At 34.5% G+C, this 12,950-nt stretch overlaps 1 pseudogene; it reads left to right on the forward strand.

Annotated features, from left to right (window-relative positions):
- Nucleotides 1-1,310: 1,310 nt before the first annotated feature.
- LOC120208338 lies at nt 1,311-4,013 on the forward strand (annotated as a pseudogene).
- The last annotated feature ends 8,937 nt before the right edge of the window (nt 4,014-12,950 follow it).

Below are 12,950 nucleotides of genomic sequence, written 5' to 3' on the forward strand. Positions count from 1 at the left end.
TTTCTTGATCTCTCTTTCAACAAGATTTCCGGTGACATGTGGTTCCTTGGATCCTCCACGCTGGGTCCGGCGAGCTAGGCTCTTGGACTTGAAAGGGAACAAGATTGATGGTGAAGTAACGTCGCGAACTGCAAAAATTTGCAGTTTTGGACTTTCATCGAACAATTTTTCAATTGCGATTCCTTCATTTTGTGACTGCTCGGCCATGAAACATATTGATATCTCCGGAAACAAGTTCTCCGGTGATATAGATCGTGCGATTTCATGTGTGAACATTAGTTCTTGAATCTATCGAGTAATCAGTTTTCCGATCAGATTCCAGCTTTGCCAACTTCTAATTTGCAGTATCTTTATTTAGCTGAAAACAATTTCAAGGGGAGATCGAAACTTGTTAAGCTCGATCTCTCTTATAATAATCTCTGCCTTGATTATAGTAGCTTTGGTTCTGACAGTTCTTTGTAATCATTCGATGTGTCTGGTAACAATTTCACTAGTAAAATCCCCATTAAATATTCCAGAATATGAGTTCATTGAAGGAGATTGGTTTAGCTTTTAATTATTCTGTAGTTCGGTGTTTGAATGGGTTTTGTCTCTATGTTGTTTAAAATTTTAGAATAAGTTTTAGAAGTTAAAAAAAAAAACATAACAAAAACTCAAAGATGATGCCATGGTTAGATTAAACCCAAGTTTATTGGTTTAGACTTGGAATCTCTCAAAACATAATATTTTATCTCAAGTAAAACAACGTCGTTTGAATATTTTAAGTATTAAATCAATCGTTAAAATAACGTTATTTCATAAAACCACGTTAGCAATATCACATGCTATTCTCATGTCATTGTTTCGTTAATCTATAATGACGGAGTAGCATAGTTATACTTAAAAGTAAAAATTAGTGTTAAAATTATAAAATTAAAATGTTAATGGTATGAACGAATCAACGTTTAAAGGTTGGTGATAGTTGAAGTAGTTTACCCTTATTATTATTATTATTTTCCTCGCATGTTTGGTTTTTGAAGGGACGGGCCAGGTTAAATGGCCTAAACCAAGGCAATGACGGAAATAGATTCTTAAAACCTCATTACACGATCAAATATTTCATTGCACCCTAAACACCAGGAGCGAACAAGCCTTCTTCTTCCTTGCTTGCACATTCCATTTTCTTTTCTTTTTTTAAAAAAAGCAAAATAGCAGGAGGTGGAGGAGGACGCGTTGGCCTGGTGGTTGCGACGCCGGTAAGTTAATCTGTCGGAACACAGAGTTTTAACAAAATTGCCGAGAGACGAAAGTTATTGATTCGTTTCCCAGAGATGGCTCCTCATTTCTCATCTGATGAAAACGTACCGGGCCACACCACGGCGGTGGCCATCGACAAGATAAAAATAGCCCACAAGCTGTACGTTGGGCCGTCGAGCATCTTGTCGTCTCCAATCCATTCGTCACCTTGATCCATGTTGCATAAAAACCGTCGGTATCCTCTCTATATCATACCCTTAATAAATATCTACAAAAGGCATTCGTTTTTTTTTCTGATTCATTTTGTCCTTAAATCATGCAGAGGGTGACAACGAGTCTGATTATGACGTAAACCAGCTTTTCATTCCTTTTCGCGGCTACTGTGCACGCAAAGGGGTAAGCAGTTATCGTAGAGAACATATGATCAAAGTAAAAATTTCAAAAAATTAAATCCGATCAAATAAATTTCAAATTCAGATTCAATTGGAGGAGGTTATCCTGGAAGATGCAGATGTCTGCAAAGCACTTCTGGACTACGTTCACAAAAACTTGATTAACAATCTAGTTATTGGTGCAGCAACGAGGAATAGCTTATCAAGGTTAAGTAACGTAATCTTGCTTTTTGATTCAAACAAATCGAGTAAATTGATATAACTTTTAACAATCAAAGTTTTCAGTTATTTAAATTATAGGAAATCCAAGAATGACATTCCTGCAATCTTGATAAGAAGCGCGCCGGAGTTTTGTTCTGTGTATGTGATTTCCAAAGGTAAGATATTGACTATGCGAACCGCACAGCGGCCTGTTTCGAACACTGCTGCCCGCCAAAATGTCGTCCGGAATGCCACCGCATATTCCATCGGATCAACTTGAAGACGAACGAGGCAGGTGCGGTGGGAAAATAGGTTTACATTTCTTACTATTTGATTGAATTGATGATTTACCGTTGTTGTTGACATTGTATCTTTTAATAGACGACAAGTTGTTAGGGAGAGTCGAGAAATGGAACAGATAGACAGTCAGTTGATAATCCCCCCAAGTTACCTATGCGTGACCGTGACAGACGAAAAAGCTTGCCGGCAAATCTGTCAGGTGACATGGATGCAGCTATGCGAGCGGCTGCGGCACAGCCTTCATCTAGCCAAGATACTTTAGCTATCGATACAGATTTTTTAAACAAAATTCCCCATGGATCTATCGTTCTTAATGACCAAAATTTAGATTTTTCTATGGTTTCGGCCACCCCTACTGGGCAACTTCCTCAAAACACAGTAAGAAGAGTTCAGAGAAACTGGGTTTTTTTAAACAGTAAAGCATTGCCTTTTAATGGGCAGATTTGCTAACATTCATGGCCCCTGAAATGCAGCGAGACATCGAAGCTGAAATGAGAAGGTTGAAGCTTGAACTTAAGCAAACCATGGATTTGTACAGCACAGCTTGCAAAGAAGCTCTTACAGCCAAAAGAAAGGTAATCCTATACCTATATCATCACTATATTCCAAGAATATCAATTTGTGAACATTGTCAATTTTTGGGGGTCCAGGCTGAGGAGCTTCATCAGTGGAAGATGGAGGAGGCACGCAAGTTCGAGGAAGCTAAGCAAGCAGGAGGCAGCTCTTGCCATGGCAGAGAAGGAAAGGCCAAATGCAAAGCTGCCATGGAAGCAGCCGAGGCAGCGCGAAAACTGGCGGAGATGGAAGCACATAGAAGAAGACAAGCAGAGCTTAAAGCCAAGAAGGAGGCTGACGAGAAGACTCGTGCTTTGAGTGTTTTGGCAAAGAATGATGTCCGATACCGAAAATATACCATCGAAGAAATTGAAGAAGCAACTGAAACTTTGTAGCATCTAATAAGATTGGAGAAGGGGGTTACGGGCCTGTTTTTAAAGGCAAACTCGATCACACTCCGGTTGCCATCAAAGTTCTAAGACCGGACGCTGCTCAAGGAAAGAAACAGTTCCAGCAAGAGGTAAGTCATCATGTCGGAATAGACCAAAATGTTTGCAGGAATGGTTGTCTTAAGCTAATTTGTTGCATAACTACAAACAATTCAGGTTGAGGTTCTTTGCTGCATGAGACATCCAAACATGGTCCTTCTCCTTGGTGCCTGTCCCGAGTATGGATGCTTGGTATATGAATATATGTTTAATGGAAGCTTAGAGGACAGACTATTTCGAAAGGGAAATACTCCTCCACTTTCATGGAGAAAGCGATTTAACATAGCTGCAGAAATCGCGACTGGCCTTCTATTCCTTCACCAAGCGAAGCCAGAACCACTAGTGCATCGGGACCTCAAGCCGGCTAACATTCTATTAGACCGCAATTACGTGAGCAAAATCGCTGATGTTGGCCTAGCGCGACTAGTACCACCTTCTGTAGCTGACAGTGTGACACAATATCACATGACTTCAGCTGCAGGGACATTCTGTTACATAGATCCTGAATATCACAAACAGGCATGCTGACAACTAAATCAGACATATATTCCCTCGGAATAATGCTGCTCCAGATTATTACAGCCAAGCCTCCAATGGTATTGCTCACATGTTGGAAGGGCCATTGAGAAGGAACTTTACTTGATGTACTTGATCCAGCTGTGCCAAATTGGCCACTTGAAGAGGCTTTAGCATTTGCTCGATTAGCCCTCAAGTGTGTCGAGCTGAGGAAGAAGGACAGACCCGATCTTGGAACTGTTATAGTGCCGGAACTTAACCGATTAAGAGATTTCGGAATGAGCTCCGACTCTCGTGGTCGCAGTAATAATTGCAGGTAGCCGATGCTATCAGAAGATGAGGTTTGGGACTTATCTATTATAGATATTAATTAGATACATTTTCTTGAAACCAGGCTTTCTTACATAGTTTGGTTGTTTATTGGCTAGGAATCATCGAGCATGACTGCAACTTCTGTAAGAAATTCCAGACTAGATTGAAGGATTGAGGGAAAGAAGCTGCCTGCATCTAAAGAAGAAAAAAAAAGAACAAGACTAAGAGAGAATGATTCTGGTTTGTACAAAAAAACATAGGAAATCTGTACGCTTACATTTATCTCTTTTGTGCTTGCAGGAAGCTGCTTCCGAAAGGCAAGCCTTATTCTTTTTTATAAAATAAAAACCCTTACTAAGCTACTTCATGTTTGTGATTGCAGAACAATTAGCAGTCCCTTTTTTTCTAATTATTTTTAAGAATTGGAAATTTACTTCCTGTATTATTCTTAGATATATAATGTAGTCTAAGTTCGATATTTAGCAATCCTAGTAATCTCCTAAACTTTTCTTTCTTATTTAAATATTCATATCTAACACTTATATCCGATATATATTCGGATATGTGTAGGGGTATGATCCTCGGAGTATATGAAAAAACTCAAAGAAATTGAATTGAATAAAAAATGTCCCTCGAGGAAAGTTGTGACTTTACCTAATCAAACTTTAAACTCTTCAAAATGGTGCTACAAGCAAAGAATTCACTGGAAACTTGCAATGAGAAAAAAGGGAGATTCAGGAGAGCCCTCCAGTGAAAGAAAAGCATAGACAGTGAATAAAGTGTAAAGGGTGAGATTGATGCTCACAAAGGTACAAGTAAGACTGGTAGTACCAAACAAGTATATATATACTGAATGCAGTCAAGGGTAAGGCAATGCATTCATAAACCAGAATTTTTAGAAGAGCCATAAACACGCATGATAAAGGTAAAGTGGAGCATCAAGGTGCTTAGTGTTCATTTGGCGTTGTCTTGATAAAAGCTAAAGACAAGATAAGTGTAGTATAATAGGTTTCTTTCAGCTTATGCCTCCCTCCTTCCCCCAACAAAAGAAAATGGTGAGGGGCTTTGGTGACAGTCGAGTTTTTCAGGGAAGCAAATGGATGAAATTGGCGATCACGGGCATCATCATGCTAGCTAGTGTAACATCAGAGCATGAAACGGGGACATCATCAGCTTCACCCGGGTTATTATGCATCAGTGATTGTGCAACATGTCCGGTCATTTGTTCACCGCCACATCCACCGCTGTTGAAGTCGTATTCGCCACCACCATCATCATCGTCACTTCACCTCTCTCCGCCCGAACCTTATTACACCCCACGGTCCCCGTCAGGATCTGACGACACTCACTGCCCACCACCATTAGAATTTGAACTATTTCCTCCATCTCCACCGCGGCCAACCCCATCCCCACCCCCACCGGCACAATCATCATATTCTTCAAAGGCCAGTCCTCCGCCGCCTCGTTTTGTGTACTTCTTCAACGCACCTCCAGGCCAAGGTCAAGGGCTACCTACAGGACTAGGACCGCACGAATATCCATATCCTTACTACTACTATCCATCAAAGGCCTCCCCTCTTTCTTTCCAGGCATCCTTGTTACTTGTGATGTTTTTTTTCACTGCTGTGTTATATTATTGCATTGTTGAAGGGTTTAAGAAGCCATTTTTCGATTTTTATGTTCTTTCATCTTTTTCGGACGTGAAATTGTGTCTGTATCTTATACAACTTGATTATGTAATATTTTGATTTCATTTAAGGATTATATTTGTATAAAATTATGTTTTGATTTCACTATAATAAGTATAAAATAAGTTGTATTACAGAAAAAGTAAAATATTTGGATAAGTTTGGTTTGAATTAAAGAAAAATTATATGAATTAGGATGACACGAAAGATGTTGGTGATAATTTTGATTGTTAGAGATGTGAGTGTTCAATATCAAATGGTCGAGAATTATCATACTACCTTATATTTATCTCATAATAATAAAAAATGGTTAACTACACATATAATCATTTATGTTTGTGTTTTATCCACTTTTAGTCACTAATTGAAAAAAACATTGATAACCGTCGTTTTGCTATCAAATAATTATGGCTTCTTAAATAGAAAGGAAAAGGTAGTATAGAGAAGTAGGGTCGATCCTTAGGGACTATGGTTTTTTGTGATTTAGTAAAACTCTTTGATTTAGAGGATAATAGAATTCCAGATGAAGTTGAAAATATATAAAATAAAATAAATAATTATAATTTAAAAAGAAAAATAATAAAATAATAATAATAAATAAAAAGGGAAAATAATAAAATAATAAATAATAGTAGTAAAGATAAAAAATGAGTTTTTAAAGTTGTTTTTAAAATAAAGATAAAAATTAAATAAAGAAAATAATTAAATAAATAATCTAAGAGATTGAGATAAAGAGAAACTTATAGTGAAAACAACCTCAGACTTCAGCTTTGCCTCAAATTCCTTGGATCATCGAAACAGATTTTTACTTCAAGCAAGGACAATTCTTCGCTGCCAACTCGGATTGTGTCGTTTCAACAATAACTGATTCTGATCTCAGTTTCCTCTTAGCAAACAATTTTGCTAAGTGTGTTCTCGGGAAGTTGAATATGCTTCAATAAGCAAATCCTTCTTCAAACGTTAACCATAACAATATCCGAACTAATGTCGAAATCGTTTTGATTTGAAAAGTAAGATCAGAAAACAAAGAAAAAATCTGAAGCAATTTAAGTACCTTACAATTCTCACTTTTGGAATTGAGCCTTCGCTTTAGTCTTCGGATTGAAAGAAAATTAGCTAAGTGATAAGTGCTTATTTTAGTTAATATTTTACTTTTAAATTACTCTTTAATCATTGATTTTTGTGGTTTATTTGTTTATTTTAATTCATTTTCTGTACAAGACGTAAGATTCTGGAAATTACACAAAAAAGACACAATTCTGCAATTTTTTTATTTTCGTAATCAAAGCTGACTGGAATTCAGATTTAAATTAAACTCAAGTTTAGGATAATATTTAAACATTATATTTTATCTTTGTATTTTAGTTTAAATAGGTTTTTAGTATTTTAATTAAGTTTTATGATATTATTTTTATATTTTATCTTTGTTTTAGGCATTTTAGTTGAAATAGGTTTTAGTGTTTTAATTAGGATTTAGAATATTATATTATTTTTAGGTATTTTAGTTTAAATAGTTTTAAGTGTTTTAATTAGGATTTAAGATGTTTTAGCTTGTTTTTAGGAATTTGAAGGCTATAAACACCCTCTAAGGGTGAGCCTAGAAACATATCTCTTTTATTTGAGAATAAAATCTCATTTTTCTCTCTAGCTTTCTCTCTATTTTTCGCATACTTTTCTATTATGCTAAGTATGACTTTGGTTATGCTTAGTTAATTTTCTTTCAAGCCGAAGGCTAAAGCGAAGGCTCAATTCCAAACATGAGAATTGTAAGGTACTTAAATCGTTTTAGATTTTCTCTATGTTTTCTGAGCTTACTTTTCAAATCAAGATCGACATTGGTTCGGATATTGTTATGGTTAATGTTTAAAGAAGGATTTTCTTATTGAAGCATATTCAACTTTCCGAGAACACACTTAACAAAATTGTTTGCTAAGAGGAAATTGAGATCAGAATCAGTTGTTATTGAAACGACACAATCCGAGTTGGTAGCAAAGAATTGTTCTTGCAGTAACCGACGTAAATCTTGAAGTAAAAATCAGTTTCGATGATCCGAGGAATTTGAGACAAAGTTGAAATCTGAGGCTGCTTTCACAATAAGTTTTCATTTATCTCAATCTCTTTAATTTATTTATTTTTCTTTTATTTAATTCTTATCTTTTATTTTAAAAACAACTTTTAAAAATCTCCCTTTTGTATTTATTACTATTACTATTACTATTTATTATTATATTATTTTTCCTTTTTTTATTTTATTTTAATATATCTTTTCAACTTCATCTTGAATTCTATCTTTTCCTAAAATCAAGAAATAGTTTTATTAAATCATAAAAACCATAGTCCCTGTGGATCGACCCTGCTTCTTTATACTACCTTTTCATATTTATTTATTAAGAATCCATGAATTATTTTGATAGAAAAACGACAGTTATCACTAAGCATGACAAAGTCATACTTAGCATTATTGAAAACATGTGAAAAATAGAGAGCTAAAGAGAAAAGAAGATTTTATTCTTAGATGAGAGATATATGTTTCTAGGCTTACCCTGAGAGGGTATTTATAGCCTTCAAATTCCTAAAAAAGCTAAATATCTTAAATCCTAATTAAAACACTTAAAATTATTTAAACTAAAATACCTAAAAAAATAATGTTTAAAATAATATTTAATTCCTAATTAAAATACTAAAAACCTATTTAAACTAAATACCTAAAAAAAGATAAAATATAAAAAATATCCTAAAATTTAATTAAAATACTCAAACCTATTTTAAACTAAAATAAAAAGATAAAGTATAATGTTTAAAATATTATCCTAAACTTGAGTTTAATTCAAATACGAATTCCAGCCATCTTTGATTCCGAAAAAAAAACTGCAGAATTATGTTCATTTTGTGCAATTTCTAGAATCTGACGTCTTGCACAGAAATTGAATCAAAACGAACAATTAAGCCACAAAAACCAATGATTAAGGAGTAATTTAAAAGCAAAATATTAACTAAATTAAGCATTTATCAAATTTCCCCTCACTTATTCAATGCTTGTCCTCAAGCATTCATCAATTAATACATCCAAATCACAAGTTGTCATCTTCAATTTCAATTTATTCCTCAAACTTCCAATCGAACTAAGTCCATGTTATTTGCCGAATTCAAGTAACAATAAAGCAAAGGTACAACCATGAAAAGTTAAAGTAAGCAAGATATCTCAATTAATTGCAAACTTTAATGAAACATGACTCAATACCTCACAAAGATTCACACATATCCGCTCAAAGTGTTTGAGGTAAATGAAATCACACAAACCGAAACTAACCAAAATATTACCATAGGCTTGGAATCCAATCAAGTCTCCACTACGAAAAATGAACATAATGCAATAATCAAGGAATCTTTAAACAAGGTGTAACGGGGCTTAGGTTAGGGTAGGGAAAGGCCAAAAGAAAGGCTTAAAATACCGAAACAAGAGATCAAATAATTAAGAAGAATCCATGAATTAACATGAAGCACAATGAATAACAAAACAAGGAAAAAAATAGATGAAAGATAATTGAAGTGATTGACTTTTCCTTCCGCTTTTTTGTTTTTTCCCGAACAAAGGGTATTTTTTCTTCTTTTTTTTTGCTGTTCGAAATAGTGAGCAACTTTTTTTTCCATTTTTTAAACATTGATTTTTTTCATGGAACAACAATGATACAAGATCTCAAGTCTCGGCAAGGGTGTGAAAAGAGAGGAAAAATAAAAAGAAAGGCTTCATGTTTAATTATGAGATGTAAAACAAAGAAAGGGAAATATACTCAAATGTGGTTCACTAATGGATATATAAACGGGTAGGCTTTTTTGGGAAGAGTGGGTTTATCCTAGGTGACCCTATCACATTGAAACATTACGTTCAACATGTAGTCTCGATATGCATTGTGATTAATAGTTCTAGAATATCCTAATTAGTTTGACACACACAAGTCAAACAATGAGCAAGAAAGAAAATGTATGCTCGTTAGGCCTAAATCTCACAAGAAACGTTTATATGCATTGAGTCAAGTTCTTCTCTATCGACAAAAGCATGAAATATCAATACTCAACAAAAAATTCACCAGTTATACCAATTACCAATCATGTAAATTAAATTCGATCAAAATATGATCACAATTCAAAAGGAAGCAAGAGTATAAAGAAAAATTTAAGACTAGCAACCAACGATCCCAACATATCAACATCAGAATAACTCAATTTCAAACAATTAAACAAGTTAAGGAAAAATTTGACACATGCTTATTCTTCCCCCCTCATAATTCGTTTTGTCCCAAAACGTATGTCGAATTTAAAAAACAAAGAGAGTGAAAAGGAATATTCTCTAATCTAGTGGCGACCGCGACCACGGTCATGTCGAGACGAGCCCAGGCGAAGGTAAGAAATATTCGAAGAAATTTGAATCTGGAGAAAAAATTAAAATTAATTAAAATAAAATAAATAGAATGAAAATAAAGTTTCTAAAAAAATAAAATAAAATAAAATAAAACGAAATAAAACGAAAATAAAATGAAATAAAATAAAAAATAGAACGAAATAGGTTGCCTCCCATCAAGCGCTTTTTTTTAACGTCGTTAGTTCGACAACCTGATTTTTCAAAGTGGGTTCCTCTAAATTGATTTCTTCGATTAGACCAACCGATGCATTTTCATAATACGACTTTAGTCTTTGACCATTAACTTTAAATCGAACTCCTGAGTTATCTTCAACTTCAACAGCACCGTGAGGAAATACTTGAGTTACTGTAAACGGTCCGAGCCATTTTGATTTGAACTTTCCTGCAAAAAGTTTAAATTTGGAGTTAAATAATAAAACATTTTGACCGACAGAAAAAGTTTTAAAAGAAATTCTACTATCGTGAAATTCTTTTGTTTTTTCTTTAAATATCCTAGCATTATCATAAGCATTTCTTCGATTTTTTCAAGTTCTTGAATGTGTAATTTTCGAGCTTCACCAATTGCATCCATGTCCATGTTATATTGTTTAACGACCCAATTAGCACGATGTTCTAACTCAACTAGTAATGACATGGTTTATCGAAACAAGCCGGTATAGTGACATCCCAATGGGACCTTTATAAGTAGTTTGATATGCCCAAAGTGCATCGGTTAATTTTAAACTCCAATCCTTTCTGTCCAGTTTAACAATTTTCTCAAGAATTGTTTTAATTTCCCGATTTGATACTTCTGTCTGTCCATTTGTTTGTGGATGGTAAGCGGTAGCAATTCTTTGAGTTACTCCAAATTTCTTCTTTAGCGACTCGATGACTCAGTTTATGAAATGTGTTCCTCTGTCGCTTATTATAGCATGTGGCGTGCCAAACCTAGAAAAAATATTTTTCAAAAAATTAACTGTAGTTTTAGTATCATTATTTCGAGTGGCCTTAGCTTCCACCCATTTAGAAACATAATCTACAGCTAAAATAATATAAGTATTTCCAAATGACGAAGTAAAAGGGCCCATATAATCGATTCCCCAAACATAAAAAATTTCACAAACTTGTATAGAATTAAGTGACATTTCATTCATATGGCTTAAATTACATGTACGTTGACATCTTTCACAAGTTTTACAAAACATATAAGAGTCCCAAAAGATGTTAGGTCAATAGAAACCACATTCAAGAATTTTATGGGCTGTACATTTTTGCCCAAAATGACCACCGCAAGAGTAAGAATGACAAAATTGTAAAATTGAATTTAGCTCGCTTTCGACAATACATCGTCGAATTACCTGATCCGAGCAGTGCTTCCATAAATAAGGATCGTCCCAAATATAGTATCGAGATTCTTGCTTAATTCGATTGATTTCAGCTCTTGGCAAATCTAATGGTAACTTAGCTGTGGCTAAATAATTAACCATGTCCGCAAACCATGGGTTATGCTTTACGCCACCATCAGTTTTTCTTTAGGAAATTCTTCTCTAAGTGGTGGTTCGGATGTAAAAGGGGAATTCGACTCAAGTGATATGCTACCATATTTTCACATCCCTTTTTGTCTTTAATTTCCAAGTTAAACTCTTGTAAAATTAGGATCCATCGGATAAGCCTCGGTTTTGCCTCCTTTTTGCTCATCAAATACCTTATAGCTGCATGATCAGAAAAAACAATAATTTTAGTGCTAAGCAAATAGGATCTAAATTTTTCTAAAGCAAAAAATATAGCAAAAAGTTCTTTTTTTGTAGTCGAATAATTTTTCTGAGCCGAGTCCAAAGTTTGGGAGGCATAAGCTATGACATGTGGCTCTTTACCTATTTTTTGGCCAAGAAAGTCTCCAACGCTACCATCCGATACGTCACACATAAGTTCAAAGGGATAATTCCAATCTGGTAGCTGAACAATTGGAGATGAAATAAGTTTTTCCTATAATGAATCGAAAGACTCCTTGCATTTTGAACTAAAGTCAAAGTCTTGATCCTTTTGAAGTAGATTGCATAAAGGTTGTGCTATCTTCGAAAAATCCTTAATAAACCTACGGTAAAATCCTGCATGGCCAAGAAAAGAGCGAATTTCTCTCACAGTTGAGGGTAAGAAAGTGAGCGTATAACATATGTTTTAGCTTTATCAACTGCAATCCCTTTTTGAGGAAACAATATTACCTAAAATAACCCTTTATCAACCATAAAATGACATTTTTCATAGTTTAAAACAAGGTTATATTTTAAGCATCTTTTAAGCACATTAGTTAAATTATCGAGACATTCATTAAATGAATTACCATAAACCATGAAGTCATCCACAAAGACTTTGATGCCCTTCTCCACATAGTCTGAAAATATACTTAACATGCATCTTTGGAAGGTGGCCGGTGCATTACAAAGACCAAAGGGCATTCATCTATATACAAATGTACCGAAGAGACAAGTAAAAGTCATTTTTCTTGATCTTCTGGCGCCACTGGGATTTGAAAAAAACTTGAAAAACCATCAAGACAATAATAATGAGTTTTTACAGCTAATCTTTCAATCATTTGATCTATAAAAGTAAGAGGAAAATGATATTTTCGAGTAAGAGAGTTCAACTTCCTGTAATCAATACAAACTCGTAATCCATTTTGAACTCTTGTGGGCACTAACTCCCCTTCTTGATTTTCGACCACTATGACTCCCGTTTTCTTAGAAACCACATGAATCGGACTTACCCAATTACTATTTGATATCAGATAGAGTTCGTCAACATCAAGGAGTTTTTAAATTTCTTTTTTTACTACTTCCATCATCGGTGGATTTAATCGGCGTTG

Source organism: Hibiscus syriacus, unplaced genomic scaffold, assembly GCF_006381635.1.
Source record: "Hibiscus syriacus cultivar Baekdansim isolate YM2019G1 unplaced genomic scaffold, ASM638163v2 tig00016279_pilon, whole genome shotgun sequence".
Classification (NCBI taxonomy): Eukaryota; Viridiplantae; Streptophyta; class Magnoliopsida; order Malvales; family Malvaceae; genus Hibiscus; species Hibiscus syriacus.